The 22,323-nt window shown below is 48.2% G+C and overlaps 1 long non-coding RNA gene across 1 annotated transcript in view; it reads left to right on the top strand.

The window, feature by feature from the left end:
- The window catches only part of LOC129384662 (uncharacterized), a 139,979-nt gene that overhangs the window by 44,256 nt on the left and 73,400 nt on the right, over positions 1-22,323 (top strand). The gene's annotated exons all lie outside the window — the stretch shown is intronic.

Raw genomic sequence — 22,323 nt, 5'->3', positions numbered from 1 at the left:
AAGGCCTGGTGTCGTGTCTCGTGCGATGAAGTTGCCGATGCGGGTGGGATGATCGGGGTCCATGATCAGGGCACGGTTGTGGTCTAGGGTATCCTGTAATATGTCCAGCCGCTTGGCCATGTCCTTCACGCAACCGCACGCTCGGTGGGCGGCGTTGAAGTCCCCTCCGATCACCAACGTGTTGTCTATGGCTTGGGCGGTGGCCGTGTGTAGTAGGGTCTTGAATTTCTGTGTTTGGTGCTTGGTGTTACTGCAGATGTTGGGGATTAACAGGCTGCGTTTCCATTGTTTGCTGGGGATGATTTGGGTGAAGGTATATTCCACCTTGCTGCGGCCGTGTTTGAGTTTATGCTCGATGAACGTGAGCCCTTTGCGGACGAACATGGAGAGGCGCTATGCTGCGACCGGGCTCACGTGAGCGCGATACCCAGGGAGGATGGGTGTCGCCTTCACCGTTTCTTGCAGCAAGATGATATCTGGTTTCTTGTTTACTGTGGTAATGCGTTGTTGCAGCACTGCTCTCTTGTTGTAACTGTGGAAGTTACACTGCCAAACCGTATGGCCCGGTAGCGATCCTATTGTAGATTGGGGTTGAGACATGGATGTGGCGAAGTTGGGGCTTGCGTCTGTTCTTTGAGGTATGGGTTGTTAGCGAATTGCGACGCAAACATGGGGCTGCGTACTATGGGCTTGAGGGTGTGGTCAATGAAGTCGAAGCGCTCTGGTATTGGGCGGAACGACGTGGCGATCAGCTAATCCAGCTGCGCCAGCCGTTGGTGGGTGACAGCGGCCGTGCAGGCGTAGGCGCGGGCGAGCGCTTAAATTTTGGCTTCGAGCTGAGTTTGCAATTGGGTCAGGTACTTTAATGTCATGATGAAGTGCGTGCTCGTTTTTTGTCACTGTGTAGTGGTCTTCTTATCCAGCGACTCGACTTGGGGTGTGTCCATTGAATGTGGGCCTTGGTGTGATGGCGTGTTGGTGTTCTGCTTAGAGACAACGGCGGTTGTAGGTTAGGTGCGTGCCCTTTTCTTGTGGGTTGGTTCAGTGGTCTTCTCCTGGAGCTTGTCTTGGTTTGTGTCCATTGATTGTGTGCCTTGGTGGGATGGCATGTCGGTGTTCTGCTCGGGGATAACAGCGTATGTAGGTGTCGCGGGTGGCTGAGCTGGGCCAATGGTTGGCTAGGGTCGCTGTGCTTGGAGTTCTTTCTTGACCTCGGCTAGCTCTTGGGCAAGTCGGCGCGTGGTTTCTACCTGCGTCGCGTTGGTTACGAGGAGTTGTTCGAGTTCCTTGCAGTAGGGGTTGGTAATCCACGCCTGCCAGTTGCACAAAGTGATTCGCCATGTAAAATACCAGAATTAAATTCCATTGTTTACACGGACATCCTTAGTACATCCTTAGTACATCCTTAGTACGGACAGCTTAGTACATCCGATTGGCAAGCCAGAGGATGCGCAGTTCGCAGTTCTTTCACTCATAGCTGTGGACTGGCTTCCTTTTCACCACGCTCACATGTGTGCCTCTTCCAAACACGAGGACGTACACTGGCCCTGCAGTGTGGAACCTCTGAGCAATGTATGCCATCTGTCAGCAGCCGCACGACTTCGACGTCCTTAATTTTACGTTTTACTCATGCGTGTATAATCCTGGGCACAGCGTTTTACTCCTGTCATTGCATCCTCATATCGGGTAAAATTACTGGAGAACTTTCGCGGAGAAGGGGACGTCCACAGGCACTTCTCTTAGCGTGAATTTGCCATCAGCGCGGCCATTTAGTCCCTTCTTGCGTTCTCTGTCAGAGCTGCAAGTGACTGGCCGTACCCTTCGCTGGTCTATTGCAACCTTGAGCTCTGTTCAGTCATTGGTATTACAACTGCGTACAGCTCCCTATACAAGCTGGCAATTAATGGATGGGTCGTAACACCAGTAGAACATTTGACAAATTATGCTGAAGCGGTCCACCACCTCTTAGATTATAAGTGGTGGTGACGGCGTTCTTTTTGCGAGACTTTTCTTACGCCATAGAGACCCATGTGCGTTTTTTATTCACCATGGCGAGACCCTTGCTTTGAGTTTTTCGCTCATGTTCTCGGTGCGTATTTTAACTACCGTAAAACCTACTTCAAGATACTATCCTCAGGCGATTGGTCTTACATACCGCTTTCAATGCACGAAGTCCGACATCTCACCATCATTGTAACATGAACTTTGTCAACTGAGAAGTCATTCTCAGTTGGCATTTGCTTACAACAACACTAAAGAACGCACTGCGGGGTACATATCGTTTATTTTTTCGATTTGCGGTGGTCAAGTGACCTATCTCGGCAATTAGACTTTCTTTGGTGTGCCCATGACCTTATCGACCTAGCACGCGAGCAGTTTCATTTCCCGCATTGCTCACTGGCGCTATCACTCTCCTCTGAACTCTGCAGGCAGTTAACAGGGCTACAAATTTCGCTGAAATAAATGCTGTCATCTCTTTTTCTTCCATCCTTGCCACAAAATGTTGTTGCGAACATTATTTTGAAATTGTGGGCGATATCAAAAATGCGTAATTGAGTTTCTTCCAGTTCTCGCTTAGGGAAGAAATTAGGCAACCAAATTATGCTGCTATTCTCACTGTCCCGATACCGCCAGGGTGCGCCGACTAGTGCGGATGCACCTTAGAGGCTCAGACGAGGCGCCAGTGATGGAGAATTGCTTGGGAAGGGTGCAACAGAACTAAGTCGGAAAGAAAGTGTAGGGGAAGTCGGAATGCTCATCCATGAGGGAGCCAAATGGAAAAGAGGAAATTTAATATATCAAGAGCATCTTCGGTTATCAGGTAAATGAGTGGGAAAGAACTTGGCTTGGCGTTACGTATTTGTGGACCGGAAATAATCGCACAGAGAAAAATAAAGTGTTAGTGGAATGCATAAGTGTTGATATTAGGGGTTTCGGGAATCATGCTGAAATTGTCCTATTAGGTGATATGAATGCCCACATACAGGATTTAGGTGGCTATACCGACAACAACGGAAAGTCAATCCTAGACCTTTGTGACCAACATAACCTCGTTATCGCGAATACAGATCCTAGGTGTGAAGGGTAGGTCACGTGGGAAGTGGTAAACCGGCAATCAACCATTGATTGCTGTCTGATGACAGAAGGCATTCATGATCAGTTGATAGAAATGGTCAGTGCTGTGCAAGGATATAGCATCATAGGGAGTGACCATAAACGCGTCATATTGAAAATGAGATATGTAGTTGGGAAAGAGAGCGAGGCGTGCAAAATGGCCAGTCCAAATTCGAACGCAGAACAAATAGCAAATGTAGTCACTAGAGTCGATGAAGAACTTGGCAAATGGCCAATTAAAGTGTGGAAATGTAGTGAGCTTCTAAGTGTAGTAACGACAGAACTACGGAAAGAGAAACAACATGTTCGCTGGAAAGGAAAAAAGAAACCGAAAAGCTCATGGTGCATACGAGAAGCGATCGCCATACGACAGAAAGCATCCCGAGAGCACAGGCAATCAAAGAAGGCGCAGTTGCCGCAGGGGGAAGTAGCCAGTAAATGGGAATATTGCCGGGAGAAAAAGGCTATGGTTCAAATACTGGTGCAAGCAAAGATAAAAGGTGAAAGTGAACGCTGGTTGTCAGAAACACGCGAGAAAAAGAAGGCAGCACCTAGAATAGTTTGGCATCACATAAAATTATTAGGCAGAGAGTCAATAACAATGCAACAACATATCCTAGACGAAGGTGGAAAGAAAGTGGGAGGGAAAGCAGCAATAAATTACATCCGAAAAATAACAGCCCAATCTTTCAAAGGCAATGGCGAGGTTGTATTTGAAGAAAAAAAAGCATGAAAGAGACCCAGGCGGGAAATGAGCGGGTGTTGACAAATATCGACTGGAAGAAAGCCGAACAGAAAATTCCTGAGCGCACTGTCACAGGGCTAGACGAGGTTCCCATTAGTCTGTTTCATGAACTAGGACCAAAAGGAAGGAAACTCATGTAAAAGAATTGGCAAAACTTTAAAAGATAGACGAATACCAGATTGTTGGCGACAAAGTAGAATGCATTTAATTTATAAAGGTGAGGAGGAGAGAGATAGAATTCACTCGTTGACCATTAAATCGGTAATATACAGGCTAGCAATGCAGGCAATCAAATTACAGCTGCAAGCTCGGACAGAGAATAATGGCATTTGGGAGAACTTCAGAGTAGCTTCAGAATAGGTATACGTTTGGATGATAACTTATTTGTTCGAATTCAGTGTATTGAAATACCAAAAGTATAAAGCAGACAGTTATACGTGGCCTTTTTAGACATCACAGTAGCCTATGACAACGGAGATTGCAGCATTTTGTAGGATGTTCCGGAAAGGGAAGGCTTAGGTGACGATTGTCTACAGCTTTTGAGAAAGATTTACCTAGAAAATACCGTTTGCGTTGAATGGGAAGGGATGAGAAGCGAGGACAATGTTGATATCAACAAGGGACTGAGGCAGGGTGCCCTTTATCCCCATCGCTCTTTATAATGTACATGGAGAAGATGGAGAGGGCGCTTGAAGGAAGCAATATCGGGTTTAATCTCTCATACAAACAAGCGGGTACAGTAGTAGAGCAGCAGCTTCCAGTTTTATTTTATGCAGACAACATTGTGTTGCTAGCTAACACGCAGAGTGGTTTGCAAAGTCTTGCTATTATCTGTGGAAAGGAAGCCAGCAATTTAGGTTTGAAATTTAGTGTTGGAAAATCAGGTGTTATCCTATTCAATCAAAAAAGTGAACAGACAGTGGCAATACAGGACCAGGAAATACATCGGGTAAGGGAATATATATACCTTGGTATATGGATAAACGAAGGAACTAGATAACAGGAAACAGAGGAAAAAAAACAATAACAGTGAAGGGGAAGAGAAATGCAGCCAGAATGAAGCACGGAGCGCTATGGGGATACAATAGGTACGAGGTGCTCCGGGGTATGTGGAAAGGTGTAATGATCCCAAGACTTAATTTTGGAAATGCGGTTGTTTGCTTTAAATCAGGGGTACAATCAGGGCTCGACGGGAAACAAAGGTCAGTGGGCCACCTCGCATTGGGCGCTGACGGGAAGACTACAAATGAAGCTTTGCAGGGTGATAGGGGCTGGACTAATTTTGAAGCGAGGGCTCCCAGTAAAATTTATTATGAAGAACGACTGATCATCATCATCATCGTCATCATCAGCCTGGTTACGCCCACTGCAGGGCAAAGGCCTCTCCAATACTTCTCCAACGGCCCCGGTCATGTACAAATTGTGGCCATGTTGTCCCTGCAAACTTCTTAATCTCATCTGCCCACCAAACTTTCTGCCGTCCCCTGCTATGTTTCCCTTCCCTTGGAATCCAGTCTGTAACCCTTAATAACCATCGGTTATTTTACTTCCTCATTCCATGTCCTGCCTATGCCCATTTATTTTTCTTGATTTCAAGTGAGATGTCATTAACTCGCGTTCGTTCCCTCACTCAATGTGCTCTTTTCTTATCCTTTAACGTTACAATCATCATTCTTCTTTCCATGGCTCCTTGCGTCGTCCTCAATTTCAGTAGAACACTTCTCGTTAGCCTCCAGGGTTCTGCCCCGTACGTGAGTACTGGTAAGACACAGCTGTTATACACATTTATCTTAAGGGATAGTGGCTACATACTGTTCATGATCTGAGAATGCCTGCCAAATGCACCGCAGCCCATTCTTATTCTTCTGATTATTTCAATCTGATGATCCGGATCTGCGCTCACTACCTGTCCTAAGTAGATGTATTCAGTTACCAATTCCAGTGCCTCGCTACATATCGTAAACCGCTGTTCTTTTCCGAGATTGTTAAACATCACTTTAGTTTTCTCAAGATTAATTTTTAGACCCACGCTTCTCCTTTGCCTCTCCAGGTCAGTGAGCATGCATTGCAATTGGTCCCCTGAGTTACTAAGCAAGTCAATATCATCAGCGAATCGCAACTTACTAAGGTATTCTCCGTTAACTTTTATCCCTAATTCTTCCCAATGCAGGTCCCTGAATACCTCCTGTAAACACGCTGTGAATAGCGTTAAAGAGATCGTATCTCCCTGCCTGACGCCTTTCTTTACTGGGATTTTGTTGCTTTCTTTTTGCAGGACTACGGTGGCTGTGGGGCCACTATAGATATCTTTCAGTATTTTTATTGCGTAATGCTTCCATGACTGCTGAAGTTTCGACTGAATCAAACGCTTTCTCGTAATCAATGAAAGCTATATATAAGGGTTGGTTATACTCCGCACATTTCTCTATCACTTGATTGATGTTGTGAATATGGTCTATTGTTGAATAGCCTTTACTGAATCCTGCCTGGTCCTTTGGTTGACGGAAGTCTAAGGTGTTCCTGATTCTATTTGCGATTACCTTAGTAAATACTTCGTACACAACGGACAGTAAGCTGATCGGTCTTTAATTTTTCAAGTCTTTGGCGTCCCCTTTCTTATTGATTAGGATTATGTTAGCGTTATTCCAAGATTCCGGTACGCTCGAAGTCATGAGGCATTGCGTATAGAGGGTGGCCAGTTTTTCTAGACCAATCTGCTCACCGTCCTTCAACAAATCTGCTGTTACCTGATCCTGCCCAGCTGCCTTCCCCCTTTGCATAGCTCCCACGGCTTTCGTTACTTCTTCCGGCGTTACTTGTGGGATTTCAAGTTCCTCTAGGCTATTCTCTCTGCCATTATCATCGTGGTTGCCACTGGTACTGTACAAATCTCTATAGAACTCCTCAGCCACTTGAACTATCTCATCCATTTTAGTAATGATGTTGCCGGCTTTGTCTCTTAACGCAAGCATCTGATTTTTGCCTATTCCTAGTTTTTTCTTCGCTGCTTTTAGGCTTCCTTCGTTCCTGAGAGCATGTTCAATTCTATCCATATTATACTTCCTTAAGTTAGCTGTCTTACGCTTGTTGATTAACTTGGAAAGTTCTGCCAGTTCTATTCTAGCTGTAGTGTTAGAGGCTTTTTTTAGACTGAGGAATATGGCAAAAATAAATGGGCTGCGTGAGTGTCGAGGTATCACTACAGGAGAACATTGACTCACAGTGGAGGAAAAGAACCAGGAAGCTTACCAACAAGTATGCGGCCTCTAAGGTGGGCAACACAGCAACAAAGAATGTCAAACGGAAAATCCAGAGAGGTTCAAATAATCTCATGGGTGGCGGTAATGGAAAAGAAACATGCCATGAATAACTACTTAAGAGGAAAAAACGAAATCAATGAAAGAAACAATTTTCGAGATATCAAAGGTAAGCTCATTACTTTTCAAATCGAGATCGGGATGTATTAGAACACGCACCTATAAACCGAGATATAAGAAGGAAGAAGAAGCATGTGCTTTCTGCGGTAAAGCTAAGGAAACGAAGGAGCATGCTTTATTAGAATGTGAAGACGGCTGCCCAGTGGTCGATTTAGGTACCACTGGCCTCCTTGAAGCCTTTGGGTTCAGCGAGAGCAGTGGAAATGTAAACTTGTCTGCAATAGAGATTAGTAAAGGCGATTGGAAGATTGGTGGAAGAAAAGTTGGGAAACGACGAAAAGCGGAGACGTACAAAAGCAAAGCTTGCAATAGGGGATCAGCGAATTTGGTTGTGGGAGTTCATAGGCGTTTTTTCTTTTTTTTCTTTTTTAATCTAGGTAGGAAATTATGCACTGTATTAGCAAGAGCTTGGCGGTGCAACCCACAGCCCCGTTTGAAAGGGGACGCTCATCAGATCCATCCACCCATCCAGCGATGACTTCGGCTCCTGGTTTTTTCATTGCTTTCGGTTGGTTTCCTTCCTCGAAACCGAGTAAATTATGCGGTAATCGACGCAGGAAGTTGTGAGGACTGCACCGGTACTGGACGTTTCACCGTGGGTGACTCTTTTCACGTGTCACGAGTGTATGAGGTTCCGACCACGCCGAGGCACAGCCAAGCCTAACGCGGTAGGCCTAAGCTCGGCGAGGCAGCGCGAGTAGGCCTAAGCCTAGCCCTGCCACCCCGGGCCAATATAGATCCAGATCGTGGAAGGAGAAGACATCTCTCAACAAGAAGCAAGCAGCCCCGGCTCGATGACGGCATAGGGCCGCAAGAGCGGCAAGGGGATGAGAGCGGCGACTACTACCCGCGAAGGCAACCCAATACGTGGCGAACGAAAGGACCAAGGCCCCGCTGCCTCCCCATGGAGCGCGTACCAGCGCATCGTCGCCACCTCAAGGCTCCCTCTACTGCCGAGTGACACTGATCGCTTCACCGTCAGGCCGAGGGGATGGCCTGAATATGACCAAGGATAGTCAAATACGTTTCGAGCAAGCCGTAGCCATGGCCGCGGCCCTGGCTCCTGCCGATATCGAAGAAGACACCATTTGCCAGAACGGTACTCAAGACATCTATGTGGTGTGTACTCCTCGCGAGAAGAATGTGTGCGCCTACCTGACGGCACAGCAAGTCCGGCTAGGCGAAAGCACGTACACGATCTCTGTTTAGTACTGAGGTGAAACAGCGCGGAAAAGACGAGGACACAAGGAAACAAATACACAAACAAATACACAGACAAATACCACAGACAGAACCAACTAGCCCTCATCAAGATCTTACTAATGATCACTGTGTACCGGGCTCCCCCCGACGACACGTGTAAAGGTATAGTACGGGGTTTTGACGTGGATATCAACGAGGCTCAACTCCGAGCAAGAATCGTGAACCGCCGCAACCCAGGAGCCATCGAGGCCAAAAGAATCAAGAATACCACGGCTGTGGTAGTATCAAGGGCATGAAGGTGCTCAGTTATGTGTCTTGCGGTGCGAGAATGTTTCGCTACACGCTATACAGGAGACAAACGTAGGTTTGCTACGGCTGCGGAGGTTTAGGAGATCGTGCCGACGTTTGAAATAATACAAACAGCAAGTGGTGCCGCACGTGCGGACAGAAATCACGAGCGGACGATCATTAGTGTATTCCAAGGTGTTCGCTATTAGCAGGTCCACATCCCACTGCGGGCCGAGTACGCAAAGACAGATTTCAAGTCCCCTACAATATCAGAAGGAGAAGACGCCAACGCCACCGGCGCCTTGAGAAAACGCAGGTGGCCCGAGGAATGCAGTCACGTGACTCGAGCGTCTGTACCAGCATCGCCAGCACCCTCGGTAGTGGCCGCTCCGGACGCAATCTACGCGGCGGCGCAATGCCAAGTGGAGCTGCTCCCGTTCCCGAGGGTGCTCGGCCTCTCGAACGAGATTTCAGGAGGAGCCGCCCTGGGCTAATCGAGTCGTGAAGACGCCCAAACCCAAAAAGGTAACGCGGTCGGTATCGCCAGAGCATAGTGGGCAGCGTGAAATTGAACTACTGCGTCAGGAGATTACTAGTTTCAAAGAAGAGCTATGCAAGCAGAAAGTTGCACAGGCCGTTCCCACTAGGGTCGAGGGCGCGAAAGTGGCGGATAACACCGTGGAGACCCGCCGTGGTTGCTCAGTGGCTATGGTGTTCGGCTGCTGAGCACGAGGTCGCGGGATCAAATCCCGGCTACGGCAGCCGCATTTCGATGGGGGCGGAATGCGAAAACACCCATGTACTTAAATTTAGGTGCACGTTGAAGAACCCCAGGTGGCCGAAATTTCCGGAGTCTTCCACTACGGCGTGCCTCAAAATCAGAAAGTGGTTTTGGCACGTAAAACCCCATTATTTTTTTACGCCGTGCAGAAAATCACGCAGAAACCCAAAGTCGAGGTCAGCAAAGCCAAACGTAAGGCCCCCTCTTCACATGAGGCCGGGGCGGAAACCTTGCAGGACCAAATGCTCGAAGAGTTACTGAGGATTTCCAAAGAAAATTCGGCAATCATTAACCAGCTCGCGCAGCGCATGGGAGCACTTGAGAGTAAAGTAGGAGCTACAGAGAATAAAGTAGTAGCAGTTGAGAACAAGATGGCGATTAAGGCAAAGTCACAGGTTCGTACACAAGCTGCAGCTAATGATACTAGGACGGCCTCAAAGGGTCATCAAAACGGAAACTAGTAATATGGCAGGCACTCAAAAAGATCTAGTAATTTGGCAGTGGAATTGCGCTAGGTTTCAAAGGCGCAACACTTCGCTGCAGCAGTACTTTACAGCTCAGGCCGAAGGACCACAAGTAATTTTGCTACAGGAAACAGTGTGTGTTACACCCACCCTGGCCGGTTACAAATCGGTGGCGGCGAGGGGGGTGTCCAAGAGAGATGTAGCTGTGCTACAGAGCAAAGAGCTCGCCTACGTTGCACATGACGTTCGGCCAGGTCGTGGCAGAATGGAGGCGCTTTTCGTTGAGGTTATCCCCAATGACTGGCTTAAACAAAGTGCGTTCATCCTCAATGTTTACAGCCCACCATCGGATCAGAGACAGTCTTTCCACTCCCTGTTTATGAAGGCGGCTTCACTCGCTAGACAGTCACCGTTAGTAATCGCGGGAGATTTCAACGCCCCACACAACGCATGGGGGTACATCAGGCAGACGGCTAAGGGCACAAATCTAGCGCGGGCAGTCGATGACCCAGAGCTAACAGTCATCACCTATCCCCGTTTCCCCACGAGACTGGGCACGTAGGTGGCTAGAAACACAACCCCCGATCTCGCTGATCGATGATCTCGCGCTTATCAGAAATGTAGAGCAAACAACCTGGGAGAACAAGCAAGAAAACCTGGGCAGCGATCACTTCATAATTGCTGTAACGCTTCAGCTCAGAGCCGCCGAGGCCAGGGAATTTAAAGTCATGGAGTGGGATGCTTTCCGTGAGTTCAGAAACGAGGACATGGGCGAATATGCCAGCTTCAGCGAACTCGACGAGACACCCAGAGCACACGTTCAAAAGGCTACAAAAACTATTGAAACCAAGCTCGACATTTTCAGGGTAGACCCGCACCTCGCACATCTCCGTTTTGAGGCGATGGAAAACACAAAGGCTTAACCGGAGGTTGCGAAAGAGGGTTGCCGCACTTCACAGGGAAATGGAATAGTACTGCACCGAGTTAGCTACGTTACAATGGGATGAAATCTGTTCAGCAGTCAACGGGCGCATGCGCACAGGGGGAAAATGAATTGTGCTTAAACACATGCTAGATGACGCGCAAACCAAAGGCAATCAAAGACAGATATTGTGCCGCCTCATTCACAGGCACAAACAAGAGGGAGGAACAGAACAAACACACTTAGACGAGGTAGCCAATAGATATCTCCGGCTAGGCGCAGCACGCTCAGAGGAGTATCCCAAAATAGAATGTGGCACGGTAAAGGAGCTCGATGACCCCTTCACAGAGTCTGAAATCGGGGCAGTACTTCAGAACTTAAATAGCAGGTCGGCCTCAGGTCCAAACGGCATCTGAAACAGATTGCTAAGGAAGCTGGATGATAGGTCAATTGAGCTGCTAACGAAAGAGGTCGAGAAGACTTGGGAGAGTGGATGTGTCCTGGACGAGCGGAAAGCGGTCTCGTTTGTGCTGATACCGAAACCGGGTAAACCCCTAAACCTTGACAACCTAAGGCCCATATCGCTAACCTCTTACTAAGGCAACGTAGCCGAGCATGCGATCGTCCCCAGGACCTCGGATTACATAGGACGCAGGAACTGTTCCCGCAAAACATGGTCGGCTTCAGGCCCGGCCTTTCCACACAGGATGTAGCTACTCCTTAAGAAGCACGTTTTCGACAACCGCACCAGGGATGCTAATAGGATCTTAGCCCTTAACGTGACCAAGGCGTTTGACACCGTATCTCACCCGCCGTCGTTGCTCAGTGGCTATGGTGTTGGGCTGCTGAGCACGAGGTCACGGGATCAAATCCCGGCCATGGCGGTCGCATTTCGATGGGCACGAAATGCGAAAACACCCGTGTACTTAGATTTAGTTGCACGTTGAAGAACCCCAGGTGGTCGAGATTTCCGGAGGCCTCCACTACGACGTGCCTCATAATCAGAAAGTGGTTTTGGTACGTGAAACCCCATAATTTAATTTTAACGCCGTATCTGATCGATTTGTCCGGCAGGCCGCGGCTAGCCTGCTAGCCTAGGTCTGGGAGCAATGTTTCTGGCTTTTGTTAGATGATTCCTCATGAATAGAACAGCCACCATCAGGATTGCGGAACTCAAGTCAGATTAGTTTGCACTAGGGGCCAGAGGCACTCCTCAAAGAGTGGTCATCTCCCTCTTGCTATTCAACGTAGTAACGAAGGGCTTATCGGAGAGGCTCAGATCGCTTCCTAATATAGGCCACTAGCTATACCCGGACGATGTCACAATCTGGTGTCCGAGGGGTTCACTCGCAGATGTAGAGCACGCACTGCAATCAGCCCTAGACGCAACGGAGTCCTACCTGTAAAACACAGGGCTCCTAATGCCCAAAAACAAATCTGAATTGTTCCTGTACAGGCCGGCCAGGCAAGGTGTTAGGAGGCTCACCCTCTTAACAAATTCACATATCCCTCTTTGCAAGGAACGAGCAGCCCATTCCCCAAGTCAAATCTATCCGAATCCTAGGATTACTCATTGACAAGAGAGGATGTAACGCCAAAACGCTCAAGCACATCATGGTCAAACCGAAAGCATAGTGAGACTCGTTGCTAGAGTATCTGGACGAAAGAAGGGACTAGATGAAGACAACCTCCTCAGTATCCATCACGCTTTCCAATTGAGTCTCATCAACTACGTAGCCTCGGCTCTTAACTGGACCAAAATCAAAAAGAATAAGCTTAACATTCTCATTCGTAAGAACACCAAAAGATACTGGAGTTACCAGTAATCACTTGCTCGGACAGGTAAAGCAAACACGGTATGCACAACGACATTGATGAAGTCATCGAAGCGCAGATCACCACTCAGGTAGTCAGGCTCTCGTCAACCAGGCCAGGGAGAAGCATCCTAGACGGGGCCGGCATGGCTCCCAGAATTCTCAACAAACAGGAAATCACCTTATCCAGGGAGGCCCCGGCAACCTTTGTGGACAGCCCATTCCCTAGGAATATGCACCCACAATACAATGTAGGGAGACCAAAAGCCCAAGCACGGGCGATATTATAGAAGGCCGGCGAGAATCAAGATTCGACTGCCTTTGTCGACGCTGCTCAGTACGAGAAGTCTAGCATATTCGCGCTGGCAATCATTGTGGGCAAAGGCGAATTACGCTCCTCGGCCTCGGTTAGGTTAGCTACAAGCGGAGTCGTGGAACAGGTCGCCTTCGCCCTGGCCATGACCGACCCCTCGTAAACCAACGTTTTCAGACTCACCAGCGGCCATGGAAGCTTTCGAATCGGGTAACCCAGTCCGAGAGGCTGCCTCCATTCTGGAAAAGAGAAGAAACCCTGGCACTAACTTCATCTCTTGGTTTCCCACCCATACGTGTGTGGACGTTCATCCGAACACACCGAACCTCAACGAGCTTGCCCATGACCGTGCGCGAGATCTAACGCGCCGCCGCGGCATGGAGGCCTTATGGGGACAGGATAAAATCCAGCATAACGATCCGCTCCTTACATTCCATGAAATACCCTCTCACTATCGGCTTTGTAGAAGGGCCTACCCTCTTCCTCACCCGAAGTTAGGGAGGCCTCAGTCACTTACTCTTCGAATGCTCCAGACAGGCTGATTCCCCTCGCGGGGCTTTCTCAGCCGTATCTCCACAGGCATCGATTCAAGCTGTCCGGACTGTAATGAGATTTACTGTTCCTCGGCGCTCATGCTCTGGTAATGCCCCGCGTTACATAACGGCCCTATATCCAGCGAAGCCGACTGGGAACAGGCACTCCGGAGCCCATCGCTCCAGACACAACTACAGGCAATCCAGAGGGCCCAATATATATCAAAACGTTTATTTAATAAAAGTGCAGAAAGCGAGTGGGTGGAGCCCCTAGTCCAGGGCCCCACTGGCTTGAGCGGTACGCCGTGCCTGGTCTGGGCCCAAGATAGGGCGGAACATCAAGATATTCTTGCCCCGATTTGGGCGCTGTAAGCGGCTTCTGCGGGCTCCCGATAGGAGCCCCCGCGGATGCTCCTCAGAATCAAATAAAGTTCACTGTCTGTCTCTTTGTCTTTCTGTCTGACTGTCCCGCTTTCTGACGGCCTGTATAGTTGTACAGAGGTCATTTACCTTTCGCAGTTAACGTTCTCTATATGATACTCTTGGCCTCCATTACCAGAGGCCTCGTTCGGTTAAACAGCGCGTGGAGAAAATTGCCGTGAGTATTAAATTCTCCCTTATTCTTCTTCACCAGCACATGTACCTAATTATTCCGGATGTGATTTTCAGAGTACAATCCTTCCGAAGAAAGGGTCGAAGTAACAGCGGCCTTACAATACTTTACACTATTGCAGAGGGCGAGAAATCCGAGAGAATTCGCTTTTGCTCGGCCACCCTCCGTGAATGAGTCCACTTAGTGCCTCTAAGGTATTGTACATTGTTGAGTCACAATTCTGTCCCATTCCTACGAGCAGCTGCTTTTTTTGCAAATACTATACTCAATGTGGCTCCTCACTTCGATACTATTGTGTAATGTTGAGTAAGAGTTGACAGGTTGGGATTCTCCAAGAGGCCGAATTCGTACTTCAAGTGGTTTTTCAGTGATCGCTGAAATGATGTAATTTACATTTTTCAGGCACATAAGATGCCAGGGTCATAGGCAATTAAGGCAATGACATACGCCTCGAGAACATAACTTAGAAGTCATTACAGCAGCAGACCATGTAATACGCACGTTAGGTAATCAGTGCTCTATTAAAGTTACAGAAAAGGTGCCGATGGATGGGAAGCCGAGCTCTGGACGGCAAAAGATAGGTGGTGCGATGAAATTAGAAAGCTTGCAAGGAAAACTTAGAATCTGATAGTGCAAGACAGCGTTAATGGGAGATCGTTCGTACAAATCTTCATCCGGAAATGGCATCGACAACGAGCAACGATGACGACGACTATGGCGGCGGAGGGAACTGCGTTTCGCTGGAGAATTTTGGCTTCAATTCACAATGTGTCTCCGCATGTCAGTTCAAGCGTGCAGTAGAAGGAAGCGGGCCAGCATCGTCAGTTTAGAATTCGGCATCGCAAATGGAGTCGGATATTACAAGCCTGCACCCTCTGATTGACATCGCTCTGAAGACAAAAATGTTGCGACTATCGGTAACTCAGATGTTTTTAATGTTTTTTTAATCAAGAAAGATTGAATTTTATATTCTCAAACTCTACGAAACTTCTGAAGCAATTTAATAACTAGGAAAACGGGCGTTATTTTTTTTTTTTCAGAATGAGAGACTAACAAGGAAGCGTGCCAAATTTTTGCAAGGATTTTGTTTTGGCGAAAAAGAGTCCGCGAAAGGAAACTTATCAGAGAGCGAAGCCCAGTGTTGGGCACGCAGATGCAATAAACCAGGAGACGTTGGCAATGTGACACGTTAGCCTACTGCCTAAGCATGCATCTGCCGATATTGCGCTGGAGTCATTTTTAATCCTCGTTGTTTATTTTCAATTCTCGTTGGGACCCTTGCAGTCGATAGACACATAGTATACAGAGCCGCCAACTTTCAAAGCATTATGCCAGCTCCATCTTTGATTAAATCAACTGTTATTCCATCTTCTCCCGGTCTTATTCCTTTCATGTCTTGCAAGGCCCTTTTTACCTCATCGCTTGTTAAAGAAGGATGTTCTGTATCCTGTTCATTACTGTTTCTAATCGGGGTATTCTGGCTCCTCTGTTTACTGTACTGGTGCGTACAGAATTCTTCCACTGCTTTTACTATACCTTCGAGATTGCTGATGATATTAGCCTGCTTATCTTTCAGTGCACACAACTTGGTTTGTCCTTTGCCAAGTTTATTTTTTACTGATTTGAGGCTGCGTCCATTTTTTGCGGCTTCTTCAGTCTGTCTCACGTTATAGTTTCGAATATAACATTTTCGCCTTTTGGATTAGTTTTGACAGTTCCGCGAATTCTATCTCATCTCTTGAGTTAGAAACTTTCATACTTTGTTGTTTATTAGGTACTTTGTTACTTCAGAGAGCTTGCCTACTGGTTGGCTTGGTGCTTTGGCTCCCACTTCAATTGCTCCCTCTGTAGCCAGCCTAGTTACAGTTTCATTCATTGCCTCTATGTCATCTTCATCTCTCTGTTCTAAGGCTGCATATTTGTTTGCAAGTACCAGCCTGACTTTGTCTGCTTTTACACTTACTATATTTAGATTGACCTGTTTCTTCTTGATCAATTTTACTCTTTCTCTCTTCAAATTGAAGTGAATCGCAGCCCTCCCTAACCTATGATCACTGCTCTTTACCCTACCTGGCACTTCTACACCCTGCACTATGCTGGGATCGGCAGAAAGTATGAAATGAATTTCATTTCTTGTTTCACTTAGTGCTTTTCCAGGTCCACTGTCTCTTGCTACGCTTCCTGAAAAAGATGTCGATTATTCACAGCTTATTCATTTCTTCGAATTCTACCAGCATCTCTCCTCTAGCTTTCCTAGAATCAACGCCGTAGTTGCCAATAGCTTGTTCACCAGCCTGATTTTCCCCCACTTTGCATTGAATTCGCCCATCATTACAGTATACTGAGTTTGCAGTGTTCTCATCGCTGAATCTACATATTTATAAGAAAGATATACTTCCTCATTATCGTGACTGGATGTTGGAGCGTAGGCTTGTGCTACCGTAATTCTACACCTATTATTAAATTTGATTACAACTACAGCTACCCACTCAATTATTCTGTAGAATGCGTTAATTTTGCCCGCAATATCCTTGTGGATTAGGAATCCTACCTCGTATTGGTTCTTATGTTGGAGACTTCTATAGCAGAGGATGTGGCCATTATTCAGCAATGTATAAGCCTCACCAGTTCTTCTAAACCTACTATTGCCGATGATATCCCAAACAATGTCTGATAGTTCCTCAAAGAGTCCTGCTAAGCTAACCTCACTCGACATAGTTCGGCAATTAAATGTTGACAGGGTCAGTTTCCAATAGCCGCCTGTCCGGACCCAGAGATTCTTAGTACCCTCTGCTGCGTTACAGGTTTGACCGCCGCCTTGGTCAGATGCTCCGCCGCAGCCGGGGACTAAGGCCCATGGGTTTATTGAAGGAATGATTTGGGGGGTAGTGGCCGAATAGTGCACCAGGGAGGCCAATTCCTGTTCTGGCGAGGGAGTGTCTTTGTTGAAGCTTAGTGGGCCTTCCTAATTTGGTTGTACATGGATTAGGTACTGACGGCATCTGTTTCCGGTGTCAGGCGTCACTCCAAGCCTGCAGATGTAGTGCACTGGAGGAGGTGAGTTTCAACCTCACCAACGTAAAACTAATAACTTATATAAAGCTTCAAACTTCCGACTATGGCAACCCGGCATTCCAAATAGCCCAGTCAGATAATCCCGTAAGCCGCGAGGCTACCTTATCCCCGACTATTACCGGGAGGAGGGCCCTACGTGCCTAAAAATTTATTTGGTTTATCTGAGATAGATATGTTACGGCACAGTATTTCTCAATGGTTGTAATATCGTGGTTTCGGAGTCTCCCATACGTAAGTGGCGATGAACAAGGCAACATACGCAATATATTTACGGCGGAATTGAAGAGCAATTAAATGTAGATTGGAAAAAAAAAGGAAAATAAGAAAACGAAAGACTTTCAGCGCTTACCGCGAATTCACTTGTCGCGTCCGGTGGGAGGTACACTAAACGGTTCACGCGGTCGGCTGCCAGTCGCATTAATCGGAGAAGCCTTTCCTAACGACACGGAACTGGTACTGATGCGCCGCACTTGGCTCAGACGTCGTATGTGAGGAGGGTGCATTGACAGAGACTCGCTGAAAGGCAAATCCTCAGTGGGGAGACGAGCCGCCAAACAATAGTTCTGAGCCACACGTAATATAGGCGACCTTAGAAGTGGCCTTTCTCTACGGTTGAAAAGCGCATATATGACACCTCCTTTAAGCTACAGCGTCAGCTTCTGCCTGCGATCAGTTAGACATTGTTTGTACACTTCGCGTGGGAGCCTACTGACGTCCCGTTTGGGGCCGAACTTGCAATAAATGCAATTTTAGCAGTTGCGGATGCATGTTAGTGATCTAGAGGAGTACAAACGGAAACCCACCGAAACGAATGCACGATACACGTATATGCGGTATATTTACACGTATATATTGTTATGGGGATGTTGCGAGTATAGGAAAACTATATTTACAAAATATGTACAGGATGAGTCAGAGCCGTTAAGATGGCTGTCCACCGATAACACGCAGCAGCTAGCGTCTCCGATCTTCTTCCTCCTTCTTCCTTCATCCTTCCGTAACAGGACCTCTGAGTGGTGAAGCGCCGTCAAGGCGCATGGGAGGCGAAGAGTTGCGAGCGAAATATGGCCTGAGCCGCGAAACATGCACGACGTCAACAGGCGTCTGACTTGAGGATGCATCAAAGTGTAGCGGCACAATCTCGTACTTTACGTCGTTAACTTGGTGGAGGACTTCATAAGGCCCCGTGTAGCGAGAGAGAAGCTTATAAGAGAGGCCAACCCGACGACATGGTGACCAGAGCAGCACCCAAGCACCTAGTGCAAACTTAACATCGCGATGGCAGCGGTTGTAACGCTCTTTTTGTATACGCTGCGAGGCTAATAAAGGACATTGGGCGACTTCAGGGGCCATGTGAGCGCGATCGATAATTTCACGAGCGTACTCAGTTGCAACACGTGGCACAGAAGAGAGGGGAGGATGGTGTCAAACGGCAGTGTGGGATCGCGACCATACAAGAGATAAAAGGGTGAATATCCTGCGGTGTCATGCCGCGACGAGTTATACGCGAACGTCACGTAAGCCAGCGTGGCGTCCCAGTCACGGTGATCGTTGGAGACGTACATCGACAGCATCGCTTTGATTGTTCGGTTGGGACGTTCCGTGAGACCGTTCGTTTGTGAGTGGTAGGCAATGGAGAGCTTGTGCTGAGTGGCACAAGAGCGGAGGAGGTCGTCGACCACTCGAGACAACACTCGAGCCGCGGTCTGTATGTAACTGTCGAGGTGCACCGTGGTGGAGAATGACGTCGTGGAGGACAAAATCGGCCACGTCAGTTGTGCTACTAGTCGGTAACGCCTTTGTTATCGCGTAGCGTGTCGCGTAATCAGTGGCAACGGCGATCTACTTGTTCCCTCTAGTTGTTGTAAGAAAACGGCCAAGCAAGTCAAGGCCTACGCGAAAGAACGGTTCAGAGGGAACTTCAATGGGATGGAATCATCCGACAGGTGCCAGGGGAGGTTTCTTCCGGCGCTGACACAATTCACAAGTTGCGACATAACGACGCACAGAGCGCTAGAGACCCGGCCAGAAGAACCGGCGTCGTACGCGGTCGTATGTACGCAAAATTTCTAGGTGTCCCGCCGTCGGTGCATTGTGAAGTTGTTCGAGAAAGACGGGTCGCAGATGACGAGGAAGGACAAGGAGCAACTCAGGGCCTTCAGGGTTGATATTGAGGCGCTAGAGGATGCCGTCATGCAGCACGAACATGTGGCACGTGCCCTCGGTGCTGCCAGATTGCATTCCGGCGAGGATGAACTGTAAGGATGCGTCGCGTTGTTGTTCAGCGCGCATCTCTGTCATGTCAGTCAAAGCCATCGCGCAAGTCACCGGATCATGTGCAACAGGATCGGGAGGATCTACGGGCTGACGCGAAATGCAATCAGTGTCTTTGTGGAGGCGTCCAGTCTTGTAATGGACGGTAAATGAAAATTCCTGGAGCCGCAAAGCCCAGTGACCAAGCCGTCCAGTCGGGTCCCGTAGGGAAGACAGCCAGCAGAGTGCGTGGTTGTCTGTGATGACCGAAAACGTCATCATCATCATCAGCCTGGGTATGCCCACTGCAGGGCAAAGACCTCTCCCATACTTCTCCAACTACCCTGGTCATGTACTAATTGTGGCCATGTTGTCCCTGCAAACTTCTTTATCTCATCCGCCCACCTAACTTTCTGCCGCCCTCTGCTACGCTTTCCTTCCCTTGGTATCAATTCCGTAACTCTTAATGACCATCGGTTATCTTCCCTCCTCATTACGTGTCCTGCCCATGCCCATTTCTATTTCTTGATTTCAACTAAGATATCATTAACTCGCGTTTGTTCCTTCACCCAATCTGCTCTTTTCTTATCCCTTACAGTTACACCTATCATTCTTCTTTCCATAGCTCGTTGCGTCGTCCTCAATTTAAGCAGAACCCTTTTCGTAAGCCTCCAGGTTTCTGCCCCGTACGTGAGTACTGGTAAGACACAGCTGTTATAAACTTTTCTCTTGAGGGATAATGGCAACCTGCTGTTCATGACCTGAGAATGCCTGCCAAACGCACCCCAGCCCATTCTTATTCGTCTGATTATTTCAGAAGAATAAGAATGGGCTGGGGTGCAGCGGTGGAGTAGAGGTAGAACCGAAAACGTGTGGCCTTACAAATATGGCCGGAACTTGGCGACCGCCAAAACTAAAGCCAAGCAGCCCGCTCTGTGATGCAGTAATTTCTCTCGGCAGGTGAGAGCAGGCGGCTGGCGTTAGTGATCAGGCCCTCGGTGCCATCGTGGTGTTGGGCGAGAACAGCGCCGATGCCATAGCCGCTTGCGTCAGTGTGGACTTCAGTTGGTGCAGACGGATCAAAGTCGGCAAGTATGGGAGGGGTGGTCAGAAACCCGATGAGAGCGGCTAACGCGTGAGCCTGCTCCGGGCCCCATGAAAATGGTGCGTTCTTGTATAGAATATCTGTCAAAGGCCGAGCAATGTCGGCGAAATTTTTGAATTTTTGCGCCAACGAGGTGTCCCAACACGGTGATCTGACAGCGCCCGAACTGACTCTTCGTGGAGTTCAGTTGAAAGCCAGCTTTTCGGAAGACCGCAAAAATTGCAGCGAGTCGGGTAAGGTGGCTGCGGAACGTGGGAGAAAAAGCAATAACGTCGTCAAGGTAACAAAGACAGGTGGTCCATTTGTAGCCGCACAGAAGAGAGTCCATCATACGTTCAAATGTTGTAAGAGCATTGAATAGGCCAAATGGCATGACTTTGAACTGATATAAGCCATCCGGCGTGATAAAGGCCGTCTTCTCGCGCTCCATTTCATGAACGGAAATGTGCCAGTAGCCGGATCGAAGATCGATTGACGAGAAGTATTCAGCTCCGTGCAAGCAGTCCAAGGCGTAATCGACGCGTGGTAGTGGGTAGACGTCTTCTCGCGTGATCTTGTTTAAGTGTCGATAAACGACGCAAAAACGCCAGGTACCATCTTTAGTTTTGACAAGGACGACAGGCGAAGCCCAAGGGCTGGCTGATGGCTCGATGACCTCCTTACAGAGCATTTTCTCCACTTCTGATTGGATGACTCGAAGTTCAGCATGCGATACACGATAGGGACGCCGACGAATAGAATTCGTATCTCCAGTGTTTATACGGTGGTGAACAACAGATGTTTGGCCTAAAGACCTGTCGCCGAAATCAAAGATGTCACTGTGCGATTCAAGCAAGAAGCGTATGTCCGTGGCCTGTGCATAGGTGAGGTCAGGTGCTATAATTCTCGCGAAGTTATGCGTTAAGGAACCAGAGCTCTCAGCTGAAATTGGCGCTAATAAGCCACTCTCGGCATTCAGACTCTCAATGTTAAATTCGCAACCACTAGAAACGCTGGCCAAGACCATGCCAGCCGGAAGCACTTGAGGGCACAGGCTGAAATTCAGAAGCGGTAGAACGGCGTCGTTATTAGTAACCGTGACCAACGTTTGCGGAACAGCAACGTTTCGGTTCAAAAGCATGTCGATGATGGGGCGAAACACATATTCACCAACAGGAACCCGTGGTTGAGCGGTCAAAGTGACGAAAGTAACTGCCTCGGTGGACAGACGCACATCTTGAAGCCGGCACAAGCACGGTGGGGCGGTACTCGCAGCATTGTCGAGCTAAGGCAGTTCTAACTGAAGAACGCTTGTTGCGCAGTCGATGAGAGATAAAATAACGATGAGAGATTGGATAAAATGTCCAATTCAAGAATAACGTCGATAAGTAGGGCGGCCGGCTATAGTTAAACGCAAAGTACACATTCTAAGAACAACCAGCACGCCGCCGTCAGCCATACGTAGCATTCTGGCAGCTGCTGAGGTGAGGACCTTTTTTAAACGTCTACGTAGGCTAGTACTCATCACAGATACGTGGGCTCCAGTGTCGACGAGTGCTTGGACAGGTACGCTGTCTATATTAGCGTCAATTACACTTCTCCTTGCGGGCACAGACTGAGGATTTGCTGCAGTACACTCTAAAAACTAGGAAGGGTATCGCAGGAGTGAAGCTGCCGGTTCACT

The sequence above is a fragment of the Dermacentor andersoni genome, chromosome 5, assembly GCF_023375885.2.
Source record: "Dermacentor andersoni chromosome 5, qqDerAnde1_hic_scaffold, whole genome shotgun sequence".
Classification (NCBI taxonomy): Eukaryota; Metazoa; Arthropoda; class Arachnida; order Ixodida; family Ixodidae; genus Dermacentor; species Dermacentor andersoni.
Note: the sequence above shows the minus strand (reverse complement) of the source record. Positions and strands in the feature narration are given on the sequence as shown.